This window comes from Phalacrocorax carbo, chromosome 2, assembly GCF_963921805.1.
Source record: "Phalacrocorax carbo chromosome 2, bPhaCar2.1, whole genome shotgun sequence".
In the NCBI taxonomy this organism is placed as follows: Eukaryota; Metazoa; Chordata; class Aves; order Suliformes; family Phalacrocoracidae; genus Phalacrocorax; species Phalacrocorax carbo.
Window position 1 is genome coordinate 40934237 of NC_087514.1, and position 17170 is coordinate 40951406.

The 17170-nt window shown below is 49.2% G+C and overlaps 1 long non-coding RNA gene across 3 annotated transcripts in view; it reads right to left on the minus strand.

Moving 5' to 3' along the window:
- LOC135312303 (uncharacterized) overlaps positions 1-6354 on the minus strand; it is a 30785-nt gene extending 24431 nt beyond the window's left edge. For 2 of the 3 annotated variants that reach the window (XR_010371869.1, XR_010371870.1), the window contains exon 1: positions 1810-2045. This is a non-coding gene — a long non-coding RNA (uncharacterized LOC135312303). Of the gene's footprint in view, positions 1-1809; positions 2046-6249 lie in introns of those variants that run through there. The other variant, XR_010371871.1, reaches the window with a different exon arrangement.
- Positions 6355-17170: the final 10816 nt, after the last annotated feature.

Genomic DNA, 17170 nt, shown 5'->3' on the forward strand with positions numbered 1-17170 from the left:
ATGGTCTTGGTTTGGCTTAGTATGGATAAAAGTCAGTTTCTTCCTCAATTAAAACCAGAAATAAATCTTTACTGAAAATCAAGGAAAACTGTGTTATTCTAAAGGCTACTCGTGTGTCTCAGTCCTGTGTTACAGCACTGCTGTCCAGATCCTTTCCTAGGGCTCTCTTTTCTAATTTCCCACCACTGGATGACAGCACATGAGTTCCTCATCATGGAAAATGGGCCTCTGGGCTGACTCCAGACCATCACAAGTGTCATCGTTGACTTTTGCCATCCAGCTACCATGTCCCAGTCACACTACCTTGTGTTCTCATGCAGCCAAACTCTTCCCAGTTCAATATCATTTGCACCTTATGCAGGGGTGTGCTAATCTCAAGAGTGAGATGTGAGCCTCCTGCAAGGTGGTTCAGCTCACTCACCAATGCACTTCCACTTCGTTCTAGCTCAGAATGAAAAGACATTTGGAAATCTGACTTCTCTTGCAGTGTCCAGGTGTGCCTCCCTTGTTTTGTGTCTGTGTAGGCCCAGCCCAGCTTTGCATCTAGAGATAAGAGAGAGCCTGTTCTCAGCGTTTAGTAACACAAATGAGTGGGATATCACTTATTTCTGTCCCAGTGAATATGGAAAAGAAATTTGGCTCCTTAAAATGGCTTCTGATATACCAGACACCTTCAATGACTTCCCAGCAGAGGAGGGGAGGGAGGCTCAATCCTCCTACCCAACTTGTTCTCAGGCTAAACAAATGCTTTTCTGCCTTTCCATCAGTTTCTCCCAGTTACTGTGGTTCATAACTTACATATTAGGCCCTACACCTGAAAATAGCTGTGTAGAATAGTCAGTGCAACTGGACCCTGGGCTTAGCAGATGTTGCTTGGCACAAGGTAATTAAATAATAACAATAACAATGTTTAATTTTGTCTGTGACTGTGGGCAAATAGCAAAAGACATAGCAGGTACTTACTGCCTTGCACACGAGACATTTTCCACTGCAGCTTTTTTAAAGTGTGCTTTAAAGAGACTTTTTCAAAATTGCTGTGAAAAAAGTTAAGCTATGTGTAATATAGTCGGCATTTCACTCTGATCTGTAACTGTCTAGTCCAGGCCAGGACTTCGAGAAACCCATTACAGTGACACTAGGCACCCACTGTGAGAGTCAGTCTGGGAGCTAGACAGCTAGGAAAAACCACAGCTTTGGTCTGTGTCCAGCAGCCTAAATAAAAAGTTTCCTTTGCATGCTTTGCATTCATCACAAAAGAACGCTAGGTATCTCTTTTATATAGTAAATATGCACCGTCACAGAAACATAGCACATTAAAGTCACACTGGTAAAAGCTTGAGTACAGGACGTTAAAAATGAGGCATTGGAATTATGTTATCGCCGATGAATTCCTCCTTTATATGACTTATGTTGTTCACGGAGAAATATCAATCACAAGCACACAAAAAGCATGTGTTGCTTTCTCCCTGCCCCAGTAAAACATCATACAGTTGGCTTAAAAAATAATGATTTAGATATAAATATACATATTTATGTATATAGGTGTATGTATGGAATTGTGATTGTTTCTTTATTTTATGTTTTCCATTTGCACTTTGATGGTGCTCAACATGCTCTTCACAAAAGTCAGGCTGCTAAAACTGAGCTTTTTCTGTTATTCACAGGACTAAAGAGGCTTGGGCTTAAGTAGAATATCAAATGTTATGAGTTCACAATGAACTGTAAGAACTGCCAACACTATGAACATCTTACAAGATAAATGATACATACTAAGCCAGGAAAAAAATGCAACTTGAAAACGCAACTCACCTGAAATACCTCTGCGTTAATATCGCTAGGAATTTAACAGCTGCATCTCCTGACTTCAGTATTAATTGTGCTTTTCTAATATCTTCCTATGCACTCAATCTTCGTGGTGCTGTTTAAAAAAGAGAGAGAGAAAGAGAGAAAATTGAGCACTGAAGTTCAGCACTCTCAGAGGGGAATACGGTGGGGAGTAGCGAATTTCGAGCAGTGCTAATTCCCATGCTGCTAATTGGACAGAGGCCATTTCCTGCATGCTAAAGTCAAACAGGACAGGAGCATATGGGCTTTCAGAGAGAGAGCTGGGCCTTTGCAGTGGAAAAGAAAACACACACAAAAAAAGCACCCTAGAATCCCCACAGAATACTGGTAGTTGCAGAGACATTACAGACAAATTACAAACTTAAAAGCTATAGGCACAGATGCTGCTCCTATTGCTTCTGGGAGAACTGCACCTTTGAAAAGATGATGTTTGTTTCTTGGGGATATGCCATTTTCAGCACCCGATATTCTCCCTTGTCCCTACTGTTAAAATAGGATAGGGGTTTTTTTTGTTTGCTTTATTAATTTTTTATTATCTTGCACTTTTTCTGCAATTCATATGGGTTTCAACAGCAGGATGAGATCCTCCTTTGGTAAGCTTTTCTGAGAGCAGCCAGTGTAGCTCTCAGGCCTGAAGGAGGGTTGCATGCTCCGTAATGTCACAGAGGGGACAGACCTGCCCTATAAGGCTGAAAATCTTAGCAGACCACATCAGCCAGCCACAGTCTTTTTTTCAGCTGCTTCATATTCAACCAAGCAAAACATTTATCGTCACGGGCACCATATCAGGACAAGTTTCAAACATCACCTGCTCTTCTTTAAACATGTTAAATTTAAGCACAAATGAGTCACATGCCTTGAAATATAAGTTTGGGACAGGCATAGGGAGGTCATGCTTCAGGGACATGGCAAAGTGGGGATCCTAAGGGTGAGAAGGATGCTCTTGGGGGAGATGCTGATTATCCCACTGCCCTATATCTTACTGTGAAGAAACTGGTGTCAGGCAGGGTCAAAACCAGGGCACTGACAGAGCATCATTCTGATCCAATGTGGCAAGGACAATGATGGTCCAAAAGAGTCGATTTTCTTCGATTAGCTGCTAACCAAAGGTGTCCCTTTTACTTTGTTTGCCAGTTTATTCTCCCTACAGCAGTCTCTCCTACCCAAACCCCTGCCAATATCAGAAATGCAGAAGGTGCTGAGCAGGGACCGAGCATGGAAAATTTCCGCTGCCAGAGTGGGTGGTTTATAAAGTCAACAGCCACGTAACGTCAGAGGGGCACAACGGCTCTCCTGACAGAGCTGGTTACGACGGGCAGCACAAGCAGCAGCATTCTCCTTAGAGGATCAGACCTGCTGCATCCAGCTTCTGCCTGCAGCCCCCAGCTGCTGACTGACCGCCTGGTTTTGCCGCTGCTCCAGCTCCTCGGCGGCTGTCACACCTGCTCTGCCCACCCCTCGGAAAGCTGCCAGAGGAGAGAGCAGACAAAGGAAGAGCAGCACAGCTGGAGCCGCTGGAAGCTGCACGCTACCCGGGATTGTTTTTGCGCTCGCCGGACGCCCCTCTTCCGTAGGAAGCGCCTTTCCTGTCACCCTGTGAGCTCAAGCTCCCTCGTGTTTATCGCTTGCCATCATTTTTAAGGCATTACTGCAGAGTTCCTTTGTCTTTTTAATATTATTCTCACTGTTTCTGGCCGGTTTAACCACTGCAGACAGTATATCTTCATTGCTGGCTATGCCCATGAAACACAAACACACGTGGCCTGCCATGATGCCCCCACTTGTTTGAATGACCCAGGACAGAAGAGCCCTCCCAGAGCACATGGACACCAGAGCACCAGAGAAGGGGTTAATAAAGGGTTTAATACCAACAGGCCACACAGCAAAGCCCAAGTTAGGGCCGGCTGCACCCCTCCCCCTGGCCTCCATCCTGCTGCAGGAGCCCTGGCAATGCTGCATCACTCAAGTGCTTCTTTCCCCACTGAGCTCCTGCCCCACTTGTGTGATGTAACGCAATCCTTTTGTTTTCTCTTTAAGACATTAGCCTCAGGGGCCATTACAGGGAAGAAAGGTAGCTGGGGCTCTTTTATCTGGAGGAATCCATTAAGAGGGGGGGTCCTTTCCGTCCTCCTTGCCCAGGGAGCAGCTCATGCCTTTGCAGTGCTCCAGGGACATCTCGCTGCTCTGTGGCCACCTCCTCCCTGCTCCAGGGACGTCTCCTCCTGCTCCAGGGACATCTCCTCCCTGCACCATGGCCACATCCTCGCTGCTCCATGGCCACATCCTTGCTGCTCACAGCCATTTCTTCACCCCACTCCAAAAATGGGGCAATCGCAGCATCACCATGCAGAAACCATGAGTCCTCAGCCCCTCAAGTGAAGTGAAAAGGAGGACATGCATTTTTAAACCCACGACAGTCTAATAGACTAGCTTTCTCTTTTCTGACATTTTGGATAGCTGAGGGGTGTTTAGTGCTCTGGCATGTCTTTGTGGCTATAGAAAGCAGAAACACATTCTTGCTTTGTTTATGGTTGCACTAAAAGCAGCAGTTCCTACGCATTCACAAGACTCCAGGACCCAAGGCTTGAAGTAATAACTGCAGATATTATAAGACTTCTAATAAACTTGAAACCACTGAAATAATAATAAAGAAATTTAAAAAAAATGATAGGGAAATTAATTGCGTAGTGGCAGGGAGGTGCTCTTTTTGGGCATACCCTTTGCGCTTTCCCAAACCATGAATCACAGAACAAAACACTTGCTCTGTACAGTGCATGCCACCAAGACCAATGAGGATATATCTTAGTTAATATAAATTGCCTGAGTTCCAGTAAGACATTAACAGCAGATATGAGCCTCCCCTGCTTACGCTCCAACCTCACCAGAGACCAAGCAGCCATGGTCAGCCCAGAGCCGAACCAAGCAAGCCAGCCCAACTCAAGGGCAGAGCGTATTTACCCAGGCTTGGTGTTAACTGCTAACAGCATCATGTGGCTTAACCACAGATAGGACCTGGCTTGCATATCAGTGATTCAGAAGACAAGCAGTGTGAGGACACCAAAATAATCCTAGCTAAATACAGTGTTCAGCACAAAAGATGCACATCAGAGCAGAAAAGGTGCCAGCGTGCCTTGCTCCTCTTTAAGTTGTGAGGGATAGGATGGTTTTGAAAGCCCTACTCAGCACCTGCTGGCATCTGTGCATGGGGAAGCACCTCTGAAAGCCTTCCCCATAGACACAGCCATGATGGGCAACACTGACTAGCCTAAAATAGAGGGTGGCTCCCTCCCACGGAGGGACCATGAGTGTGAGAAGACATACATGTGAGGAAATGCATGTGCATGCACAGGCAGAGCCGGTGTGAGTGGGAGCATTACTATGACTCCTTGTCAAAACCGTCAGGATGAGAGAGTGGGGGATTGCCTCCCCCAGCCCTGCCCTGCCTGCCTTGCCCTGCCCTACCTTGCCTTGCCTTGCCTCATGTGGTGTCTCCGGGGGCAGGGAGGGAGGTGGATAATGAGGGAAAGGAGATGCGAGCTCCCCTCCCCAGTGCAGTTGCTTTATGAAATGCAGGGTCTCAAGGAAAGGTGTGGGAACACACCCACCCACACACCTCTCCGCAAAATGCGGCAGCTGTGCACACCTGAAAGCCACGTGCTCAAACGCCAAAATATTTCAAGTTCACAAGATCTGGCAGGAGGAGGGAGAAAATAAATGAAGGAGGACTGCTGCCGGGGCACACGCATGGGAAGGCCAGCATCCCTACCACCTGCTCTGCTGGGTCACCCTCTGCTCGCTCATAAATGTCCTCCACACTCGCCATATGTCACACACACCCTCCCTGAACCCAGCAACACAATTATGCCAGGCCCCGCCATGGCCAGGGGACAACATCACCTTCCTGGTAGTCCTGCACTGTTGTCGGTGCCTGGGGAGATAACTGACCCCCAGCTACTTCAGTCACAGACGACAGAGAACAGGAGCAGGGAGGAGTCTGGCTGCTAGAAGCAGTGATGGATGGACAGACAGACACACAGAGGTAATGGGAACAGCACCGGCATGAAAAATATTTAAATTCGTATGATATTGCAGAAGGTGTCCCCTTTCCTGTGATGATCTTAATTCAGCGTAGGCTAGTGCCATAAAAATGGGCGAAGTTGGTGCCGCTGGTAGGATAGCAGGCAAGCACTAACCTAAGCAGCCCCTCAAGCAGGGCTCAGGCACCAACATCCACATCTAGGGTCTGGTGTCCCACAGTATAAACTCATCGGCAAAGTGTCTACACCAATCTAGGCTAATTTACACTGGCAGAAGATCCTACAGTGGGTGTACACTTTGTATTAGGGTCTTGTGATGAGGGAGAAGGTGCAGGAACGGGGAGATGGGCTGCCTGTGCACACTTACCTGGAGCAACAGCCTCACGGGAAGCGGGAGGCCAGTGAGCGTGCAAACTGCGGGGCAGACCCTCAGCATGTCCGGCGACGCCTGCAAAAACGTGTTAAAAGCAGCTTGGCTTCCAAGCCCAGGCATACCCCTGTGGATTTCCTGCAAGGAAGGAAGCAACTAGCAAGCCCGTAGCTGCCCATTAGTGAGACCTCAGGGCTACACACTTCTCACAGCTGTGCCGCCTGCCCCTCAGCGCTTCAGGGGACTGTGGATGAGCTGGACACCATCTTCACAGTGCTGTTAAGTGGGTGTCTGATGGGGCAGCATCGACGTGCCGGCTGGCTCCCAGGAAGCTACATCTGGCGCTGGATGTAGCATAGGCATCTTGCTCATCCTAGGCTGATGTTCCCAGCAGGGCTGGTGAGCAAGCAGGGGTTTATTGCCTCCAGTCAGTGAGGACGGCTGCTCAGGCCTGCCGGGGTAGCTCTGCACAGCATTGTCCTCAGCCACATAGGTATGTGCTCCTTGATCCGTGCAAGTCAGGATGATAAGAGTCAGGGAGAACTGCAAGGGAGTACATTTTGCAGCCAGCTAATACAAATAAAACAGGTCATCTTCAAACGTATTGCAGACAAGGCTCATCTTTCTCTACCCGGAGAGTTACTGCAAACACCAAGAAATTGCCCTAACAAAGAGCTCCTACGAGACAGTGGAGGGATGTGATGGAAACCCCACCATTTGAGATGTGATTGACTGGACAAAACATTGAAAATATGACGGCTCCGAAGCTGCCAGAAAAATACATCAGAGCTGATCTCATCTATGACAAGTGTATTATGTACTTATGGATGGATCTATACAAAACCCCACATCTGACCCAGGGTCACAGGCATAAAACAGTGGGAGTCACTGTAAACACACTTATAATTATTTGGGAATTTCTTCCCTTTCTTCCATTCATTAAAGAAAATTATTTTGTTTCTCTTTCTACTTCTTTACTCATGAAGAACTTGAACCACAGCCTATCAAGGTTTGCAGAACTTTGTTGGATCAAGATTTGCACCACTTATTGGCAAGAACCAGCTCTGCCAACATGTGGAGAAAATGTAATCCTTATCCTTGGTAATTGCTTCTATACCTCATTGGTGTGCAAACAATAAACAACACTAACAGTGATGTTTCTGACAGCCCTTGTAGCCCCACGGGCAGGACTTACACCGAGTGCCTGTTACACATTGCTGTCCCAGTCCAGTTGCTTCATGTGCAATTATAAATGCTCGATCTTGGGAAGATGCACCAGACATTTTTGCTGAGTGCTGCTCTGTGCAGAGGTGGTACAACTTGAAGAGGACACTGTGCAAAGCGCCAGAGGAGTTTTTCAACTGCTCCCTGTCCCACTTACAAGCAGTTCCTGGGGCAGGGGCCAGTCGTGCTGGGAAAAAGGGCTCACGCAGCCCAATTAGCCTCGCTGATGGACTGGCACATGCTGGCAACTAGAAAACAGCTAACACTCAGAATTTTTTTAATCTACTGTGTTTTAACCTGCTTGGGTGCCAGTTTTGGGGCCTGGCCATGGATGTTCCCAACACTCATGAGAACATCTTCTCTTTCTGCAGGAAAAGTGAGTAAGTGCCCCAGGCTGAGGGGACCTGCAAGAGGCAGGTGGGCTCCCCCCAGCCCTCCCTCAGCCCCCTCACCCTCATACTCACAGAGGCAGGAAGGCTGTCACTCAGCCTAATCTCTGGGCACTGCAGTGGCTGGGGCTGGACCGCCTTCAGCTAGACTCTATGTCATTCATTTCTCCTCCTCTGGGAAATGGCTCTCTGAGGCCCTGGACATCTGCTGCTGCTTACTCAGGCTGTGATGCTGGTATCGGAGCTGGCACTGGTTCAAGAAGGGACTACAATATTTTATCGTGCCGGTGCTGTTTTGCTGAACCCTGCCTGGGAGGCCAGGAGGTTGGGAGGATAGGGAAGAGGTAGATGCACCTGGTCCTCCACATCTCTGTGGTGCAGGAGGGCTCCCGCCCCAGCAGGTGTTGCAGCCAAAGTGCAGGTCTCCAACGAGAAGGACACTCAACTTGCACTTGCCAGGTGGCTGCATGAGGGGAACACATTGCTATGGAGAGGAGGGAGGAGATTTTCCTTGGTTTGGCTGGGGAGGGCTGGAGGCAGGAGTGGGAAGAAACCCTCCCGACATGCAAGAAGGTAGGCAGGGGAGGGAGAAGATAGCAAAAGCAGGAAAGTTCAAGAAGGAAGGCAACATCAGCAGGCAAGCAACTTAGCAAAGGGCACCTGTTGAAAGAGCTCTAGGAAAGTTCCCAGTTATTCAGGGAGTCAAGGACATGTTGAGTCAACGTGTATTAGGAAACAAATCTGGTGGGCAGAGAGGGAGGTGCCTGCATCTATCTTGCCCTCAGAAATACTCTGGATAATGTCCCACAGTGATTGCCCTGAAAGGCCAAAAAACTCGCTGCAAATTGCTGTATGAGCCGCAGGACAGCAATGCCCTCAGCCAGGTGTGATTTATCAGCATGCAGACAGTGAATGGCCCTAACAGGAGCCACAGACAACCCCTGATTCAAGAGGGAAGATTTTTCCCAGCAGGGTCTTGACAGACCCCTAAGCTGCCCCACAGCACACCACCAAGGTCAGTCTTCAGCCTCCCATCCCTCACTTGCTCTTCTTTGGGACAAAGTCCTCAGCTTTTGTGGGTGTTTCTTCAGCCCCAACAAGATAAAAGCCCATGATGCACATGTGGTGGGGCTGTGAAGCCAATTGCTGGGAGCAAAGCAGCTGCATCCATGAGAAGCAGGACAGTTGGGGCTGTAACAACTCATCCCACAAACACCGTGGCAAACCCCACGCTGAAGGTCTCCATTAGACAGTTTCCCAAGGATTTACAGCTCAGCCATAAAACTGCGCGCTGTGGCAAAAGTTGGCAGTGTGGGAGCAAAGTTGTGGTGTTACTGTTCATCTGCAGATTTGCCTTACCCAGTTTTCTCCCTGCTAAAGAAGAGTACGCGTGCTCTCAACTGGGGTAGTTACATCTGAGCACTGCATGGCCAAAAAACCCATGCATGCAAGTAGAGGTGAAGAGGATTTGGTACAGGATCAGCATTACCAGCCCTTCATGTGCCCCAGGGATTGTTCCACACTGAAAGAAGACAATAAATAACAGTGACTGATGGTGCTAGCAGCACGCCCTGCTGCAGAGGGCTCTGCTGGAGGGTGCCAGTGGGATTTGCACGGCACAGGCTTCTGCAGGCAGGATGGTGGTTTGGGGTGCCTGGCTGGTGCCCAGCTCCACGATCTCCAGGCAGGCACTACTGCTTGTCACAGCGGCAAATTAATGCCTCTCTTCCCTTCTCTCCCTGCTCCCCACCAGCCCCTCGCACCACCTCGGTGGCCACCAGGGAGGGGGCCCGGGGGGCGTATCCGGTGGTGCGGGGACGCAGGTGCCCATCACCTGCTCCCAGCACCAGCTGGGGGAGAGGAGGATGGGGCCAGCAGCCTCACCCCCTTCTCCTGCCTGGCTGTGGGAGGGTCTGGGCCCAGCAAGCGGGGAAATGCATCTCTAGAAATCGCAGCATTTGCAAGGCGAATCAGGCAGAGTCCTTGAAATTGCTTGAAATCATTTTTTTAAATAAAAGGAAACTGAGTGGCGCAGGGGGCCAGGTGGGAAGCAGCAGGAAAGAAGCCTTGGGGTCAGAAAACCATGGTGGCAGGAGATGGACCGACCTCCTGAGGCCATGCAGTGGACACCACAGCAGCAGTTTGTACCCTCTGCCACGCCGCCCCAGCACAGCTGCAGGCTCCCCACCTCCCTAAAAGCTGCCTCACTTCAGCCAATGCCTGTCTGAAGGCACCAGCATGGTAGCAAGCAGGGCTTCCCATCACTGTGAGCCATGGCAGATTTTGAATCCAAAACCTTGCCGGTGCTTCCCCAACCCCCCACTTCTCACTTTCCAACTTCAGGCTCCTTTTTCTTTCAGATATAGACCCATGCTGAAATCGAGTTAAGGGAGGCCTGGGCTTGTCCTTTTAAACAGATGAAGTGGGGGGTGTTGCGGGGGGGGTGGTGTTTGCTATAATTGGATCACTTACTGTGTGACTAATCACAGCCGCCAGTAACCACAGTGACTGTGGTTTTAACCTTACTTGGTCATTTCCAAACCACTGGGACAACCCAGCCATCTGCAGCAAGGCGGGTGGGCAGCTGCAGCCCAGGGCCGGGGGTGTGCAGTCCCGCACCCCTCACCGACCAGCCTGCTGATGGGGTGGGGAGTGATGGGGCATCGGAGAGGGTCCTTTCCCCGCTCCTGTGCAGGTGTTCTCCCAAATGGGTGTGGGGAGTTGGGAGCATGGCCACAGAGCAGGCAGGGCCAGGGGCTCACAGTGGAGATGGGCTTCAGCCAAAAATCCAGCTCCAGATCTGAAATTGGTGGGGTCCCCAGATGCATGGTTCAGGCTTCGCCCATTGGACAAACCCACGCAGCTCCACACGTGTCTGGATGTGACTGATGGCATCCACGCTCACGGTGGAGGTGGCATCTGATCGCCCACGTCTTGCCCTGGTGCATCCATTTCTGGCAAGGAACCAGCAACTAGATTATAGACAATAGAGAAGATTAAGTTTTGATTCTTATTTATTTGAGGAAGAACAATCCTTAAAAGCCATTATTAACCTCCTTACCTTTAATCAGCCAATTGCTAGGTGTCCTGGTAGCCCTGCTTTTACTGGGTGACCTGGTAAACCTGAATGTGGCTCAGGGCAGCAGTGTGTGGGCTGCTGCTGCCGCTCACGAGGAAGCTGAGATACAGCAAGGCATGTGTCAGGGCATTCTCCCTTCTCTGTAATAAATTCAGGGCGGCGAGGTGAGGCTGGGGAACCCCCACGTGCCCCATGCAAACACAGCCACCCGGGAGAGCCAGGCAGCCACTGCTGCTCTTGCTCATTCTGAGCCCAGCGTTCAATTTCTCAGAACGAGGACAGAAGGAAGCAACAAATGGGAAGGAAACGGGCCTGCTTGTGAAATCCAAAACCGGATCAGTAAGAAAAACACCATAAATTATGGATCCCCTGGAGCCGCCGGCGGCCTGTCATTGTGCATGATCTGTCTCCATTGTACTTTTCAGTGCGGGTGAAACTGTTGTAAACTAACACAGGGCAAGCTTTTTCTGCCGAGGATCACTGCCCGCTGCTGGAAGAGCCCTCTGCCTTCCAGCACAAACAGCCCATTGCGAACCAAATGTTTCGTGTAACCGATAGCGGCCCCAGTGGATAGGCAAGCCCTTGAAGAGGGTGAAGGGGAATGAGGGTTTCAGCTGATCCTGCTCACTGGAGCTTAGCACCGGTGGACACGCCAGCTGCAAGGACGGGGACGGGCAGCCTTGGCCAGCACAAGGGCGCCCATTGTTCCCCAATACACTGCTGGAAAAGACAACCGGATTAGGGTAGTTGAGCGGCAGCACTGCACCGTAGGACACCCGTGATGGGGAGCCGAGGGGGCTGCTCCAGGCCCTCAGCCCCCCGATCCCGGGGGCTGTGCTGGGGGCAGATGGGAAGCACCCATGGAACGCCCTGCCTGGAGCAGCAGGGGTTAAGGAATATGGGGAGGGGGATTTTCGGCCCCCCAGCTGCACCAGCCTGCCTCGGATGCCAGATGCAGGCGGGGAGGGGGAGGAGGGGAGCGGGAGCAGGAGCAGAGAACGAACTCAAGGTCAAACGGCGAGGGGAGGGGGAGGAAGAGGAGGTGGCGGGGAGGGGAGGAAGGGTGTCCCCCATGCGGGCGGAGAATTGCTCTTTATCCAACCTCCTTCCCCACTTCCCACACGCCAACCGCAGAGGCAGCCTCTCATCAGGATATTTATGAACACGCACACAAATGGGAGGCTGAAGGGAGGCAAAAAAAAAAAAAAATCCCCCCCACCAACCACCCAACCCTATTTTGCTCATTCTCTTTCTTCAAAGAGCAGATGTGCTGTGGCCTGCAAACCGAGAAGGACACTCCCTTGCTGTTAGCTAATTTAGGCTGACATGCTAGGTTTTTGCGGTTCGAAAGGAGAAGTTTAGTAATCAGCTGCTAACATTAACCAACACACCTCTCGCACAACGGCCCGCGCTGTGCTTGGGTGTCCTTCGATGTTACAGGCAAAAAATTTAAAAAAAATCCGTTTTTTTCTCTTGCAGAAGAAAAAAAAGGCAAAGGCTCAGCAGCACTGAGGAGCCAGATAGTGCCGTGGCGCCCGGCTGCAGGAGCCAAGCGAGCAGCCTGCTTTCATGGGAGCCCAAAAAGTAAATGAACAGCAGCACCAGCGAGGAAAAGGCTGTTGCATCACCCTGGTGCTCGCCAATTGCATGCCACCCCCACGGATTTGAAGAAATAAGTCTTTCTAGCAGGTTTATATGATACTTAAAGGGTCTTGCTTCTTCTTTTAAGCCACTTTCCTGCTTATTTTCTCTGTTTCTGGCCACGGTTCAGCAGCTCATCAGAAGGTGGGCTAGACCCTCATTGCAGATTCAAACACACTTCTGTGCCAAATTGACCTGCTGTTATCCCCCCTTTCAGCTACTGTAACCAACACCACACAAACAATGAATTATGAGATTAGAGTTACAGAAAAATGGCCTCATTCTGCAGATGTTGTGTCTGGAACCGGCTGCTGCGTGGCCTCATGTTTGTTGTGTCATCTTCCTCACTCCCCCGCCGCCTCCTCCTCCTCACAGCCCCACCTTCGCAGGGTGGCGATGTATGCCAGGGACACTGTTATGTGAAGGGTTAATTAGGAGCTTCCAACCCTCCCCCCTCACCCCCCCCCCCACCCCAAAAAAAAAGGAAGGAAAGAGAGGGGAAATGGGTGAGAGAAAAACAGCATTGATAAGAGAATAGCCATTGTATAGGCAGAAAAGCAAATAATCGATCTGGAATTAAAAACAAAAAAGCCATAGCAGATATATTGGAGTTTCATGTGGGGGCTGCGCAGCGGGGACAGCGCGATGCTGCGGAGGCCAGAGAGGACATGGGGTTTCTTTGTTGTATGTGTGCTGGGAGAGGCGGGGATGTGTGTGGGGTGCGTGTGCGTGAGTGTGAGCGTGCACACGCGTGTGGTGCTGGTGCCGACACGGCGCTGTCAGCTGCTCGCCACCACGGCAGCTGGTACCTGTGGACTGAAAGCCCCTGTGTGCACCATGGCAGCATCAGGACACAGCACTGCAGCCTCCAAAATACATTTGGTAACTGAGGAGCATTAGGGTGTTGTGGGTTTTATTTTTCCACATTGGAACCAAATTTTCAGGTTAAAAAGTGGTGCTTTAAAGCAGATATGGGGACAAGAAAATATAATGAATTAAAAGAAACCCCTGAAAGTCTTGATGCTGCTGAGAGTTTTGCTGTTGACTTCAGCTGGGTAAAGAATTTGCCCAGGAAGCCGGTGACTGATGTGGATCGAGCCTGGCGGATACACCTCATCATTATTCTCTTTCCCGCTATGCATGGTTTACACAGCTTAATAATTATATCTTATGTGCAACTTTTAATGCACATTAGGGAGTGATGAATGGAAATAAAGGCTTTCTGCATACTGAAGGGCCAAGGCTATGCTCTTGGTTAGTGGTGGGACAGGTTTTTTTCAAGGGAGTAATTGATTTGGAAAAACAAAAAGCAACTGTAGGTCTGTTGAAACTATTTGCCAATTTCATCATGTTTTCGGTGAACAGTTTTGACAATTAGAAAAAATACTCCAGCGTTTAATTTGGGGTTTTCAAATGAAAGTATCTACAATTTTCAGAATGAAAATACTCAGATCTGTATTTTAAAATGATGTCTCACTTTGAAAATTATTCATAACGACTTTAAAAGGTATAACAAAATGAAATGGTCTTCTTTGGAGTGAAATTAATCTTTAATTATTTCTTTTGCTGCTAAGAATTTTTTTCCAGTTCAATGAAACCTTTTTTTGTTGTTGTTGCTGTTGAATTTATGTAAGAGGGAGAGCTGGGTGTCCCTGGCCTGCCTGGCTCCCTCCCCCAGCGCAGAAGGATGTGTAATTGCTGGGGAAGGTAATTGCCCACGAGGTGACAATAACTCTGTTCATCGGGATGAGGCCAGAGATTCCTGCAAAACCACAGGTTGGGCATTGTGGAAGTGGGACGAGTGCAGCACGAGGGAGGAGGGCCACCAAACCTCTTCCTCCTCCTCCACTCGGTACCCAGCCTGGGGGGGTCCCGGACTGCATGGGATCCCCCCCTCTTCCCCCGGAAGAGCCTGGAGGTCATCTTGCACCAGAAAGCTGGGAGTTTCTGCATCCAAGAGCAGATGGCTCCTTGCCCCAAGGTGGGGCAGTCCCATGTTCTCCAAGGAAGACACAAGTGTCTCTCTGAATTGCCTCGTGTTGCATCCATCCTCCCACTGCCCCCCAGGGGCACCCACTCTGCCACTCTGCAGTGCTGCCGTGTGCCTTTTTAGTATCTGGGACTGACGTGACACTCCAGAGGACAAGAAAGCACAAGGCAGGAACAGGAAGGCGGTGGCGAGAAGACGCCCCATGGAGATGCTGCATCTGCTCCATCTTTTTCTTTTTTGCTAGTATTTTAATCTCTCAGCTAAAATGAACAGCAAGTTGCAGAATTTGGCTCGATCTTTTATGCTTTCTGCAAATTCTCGACCTTCCCTCACATCCTGTTGTGCTTCAGGCAACGTGTACTTTTTCCAGGCTTTGCTTGACACCAGGCTGCACAGGCAGGAGCTATAGGTAAGCTCTAATATGTTAAAAATACTTAGCAGTCCTTGAGGAGAAACACACTTTTCTGAGACGCTGCAGTCCTGTTAGGCAGCAGATTCAAGCTCCTTTTCTCCCTGTGTCTCTGGTCTCAACTTCTCTACAGCATCAGTTCCCTTTCCACCCTATGTTTTTCCCCATGGTTTTTACTTCCATTATTCTAAGGCAATCTCATATTGACATTCTCATCCCAGTCCCGTGCTGGTAAGGCAGTTTCCCTATCAGCAAACTCAGCTAATAGTATGTCAAAACAGCATTTGATAAACACCAGTTATTAAGACCCAACAGTGACAGAAAAGGACTGAAGACTCCAGCAGCCTGTGCTCCTTGCCCCCTCTGTTTAGTTTCTTTGGCCGTATTCACAGCAAGTGCTTTCTACAGTGCTATCGAGAAGTTTTGCATCTTCCAGTCCACTTGCCCTGGACATTTCAATGGAGTTTACACTTATGTATTTTGGTGGAGTTCATCATGGTCGGAGACATTCCAGGAGAAGAAGATGGGGGGGAAAAAAGTTAGGAAGGTGCTCAGGAGCTGGATATGTGCATAGCTGTATGTTAGCTACTCCCCAGCCTATTAATCCAGTCTTACAGTATCTACAGAGAAAGAATTACTGCAGTTTCCTTAGAATTTGGGTTGTTCCACAGCGATCTGTGAGGTTGTGCTAGGCTGAACACAGACTGCTTGGTTTTCTTTGGAATATTCAGATCAAATGGTTGCATTTGGTTGAATCCCTTCCATAAGAATCAAATGGATTTCTATTGCATTTCTGCCTTTTTCCCTCCCTCACCCCGTCAAACAACAACAAAAAGTCACTCATGAGGAAAGCTTGAGCAAGGAAACCTAGAATTAATTTGAGAAAGTTAGGGGAAGGAGACAAAGGTCTCGTAATGGAAATTGCATTAACTCAAGTGCTCAGATGCACTATTATCGCAATCCCAGTGTTAAGAAGCCACAACTGGCGCTACAATGCTCTCAGCAATATCCACTGATAGGCTGGGGGGTCAGTCCCAGCATGAGGACAGTTGTGGTAGCAAGTGTTTTGGCTGGACAATGCCAGGTCTGCTGTGCCATCACCTCAACCCCATCTGCTTTGCACTGCAGCCGTCTCAGGAGGGCATTAGTTTTGCTTCATGCTGGTGGTATACAAGCATCTAGGTACATGACTGCATCCCTCGTTTGATTTTAAACTCTTTTTTTTTCTATCTGCATTTGAGTTACAGCTTTAACCTTTGCAGCAGCACCTTTTTTAACCCTTTTCAGAATCACCCCATGACTCACACGACATCTCTGCTATTTGATATTCTCTCTTGTTGTTGCTACCCATGCGCATTTTAGTCTCTCACTGTTCATATTATCCTTATACAGATGCCGTACCAAACTCCTCCCCATCAACTACAGCAGTGAACACCTGTTCTCACATCATTAACTTTATGTGCTTAAATTCTTCATGAACATCACTCCTGGCCTGTAGCACTGCTGCTTGTTGAACCCTGACGGATAATCTATGAAATTTGCAAAATAGCTTCAAGGATGTAATACAGAGGATTCTCCACCCAGATTTACTTGCTGGTTCCCAACTGTCCCATCTGAATTTGAAATATATATGCTTGCCTGATTGGGAATAGTTTATTAAGTACCTGGGCTTAAAAAAAGCCCAGTTTATCCATCCATTATTCTTCTAACTCAACTGGTGGTAAATCAACAGCCTTAATAGTGTTGCATTTTCCAAATGAACAGAAACCATTTCAGGACTCCTGGAGGACAGCACAAGGATCTTTCTAAGGCTCTGTACAGTCAGCATCAACTTCATCACCTTCAACCCTTCCAAATTTTTTTTTACTCGGATGGCAGTTTTTACAGGAGCATCTTGATGCGTAGCCTGGTGCTCGCTGTCCCTCATCTGACATATCTGCTTTTTGTCAGTAGCAGGATTGCAGCGGATCCTGGGGCCAGCCCCCCTCCCTCCCTCCTCTTTTCTGAGCCATCCCCAGGAGGTGCCGTGTGGGCTTTCCCCACGTGACGGGGAGCAGCTGCACTCCTGCTCTGCCCCCCCTCGCTCCCCCCGCGTTGCAGCTGCAGCCCATCCTGGCTACAAAGGACGAGGAGCTAACTTTTTGTGGCATATGCTGTACAGTCGGCTTTGCTGCATCTTTTGTCTG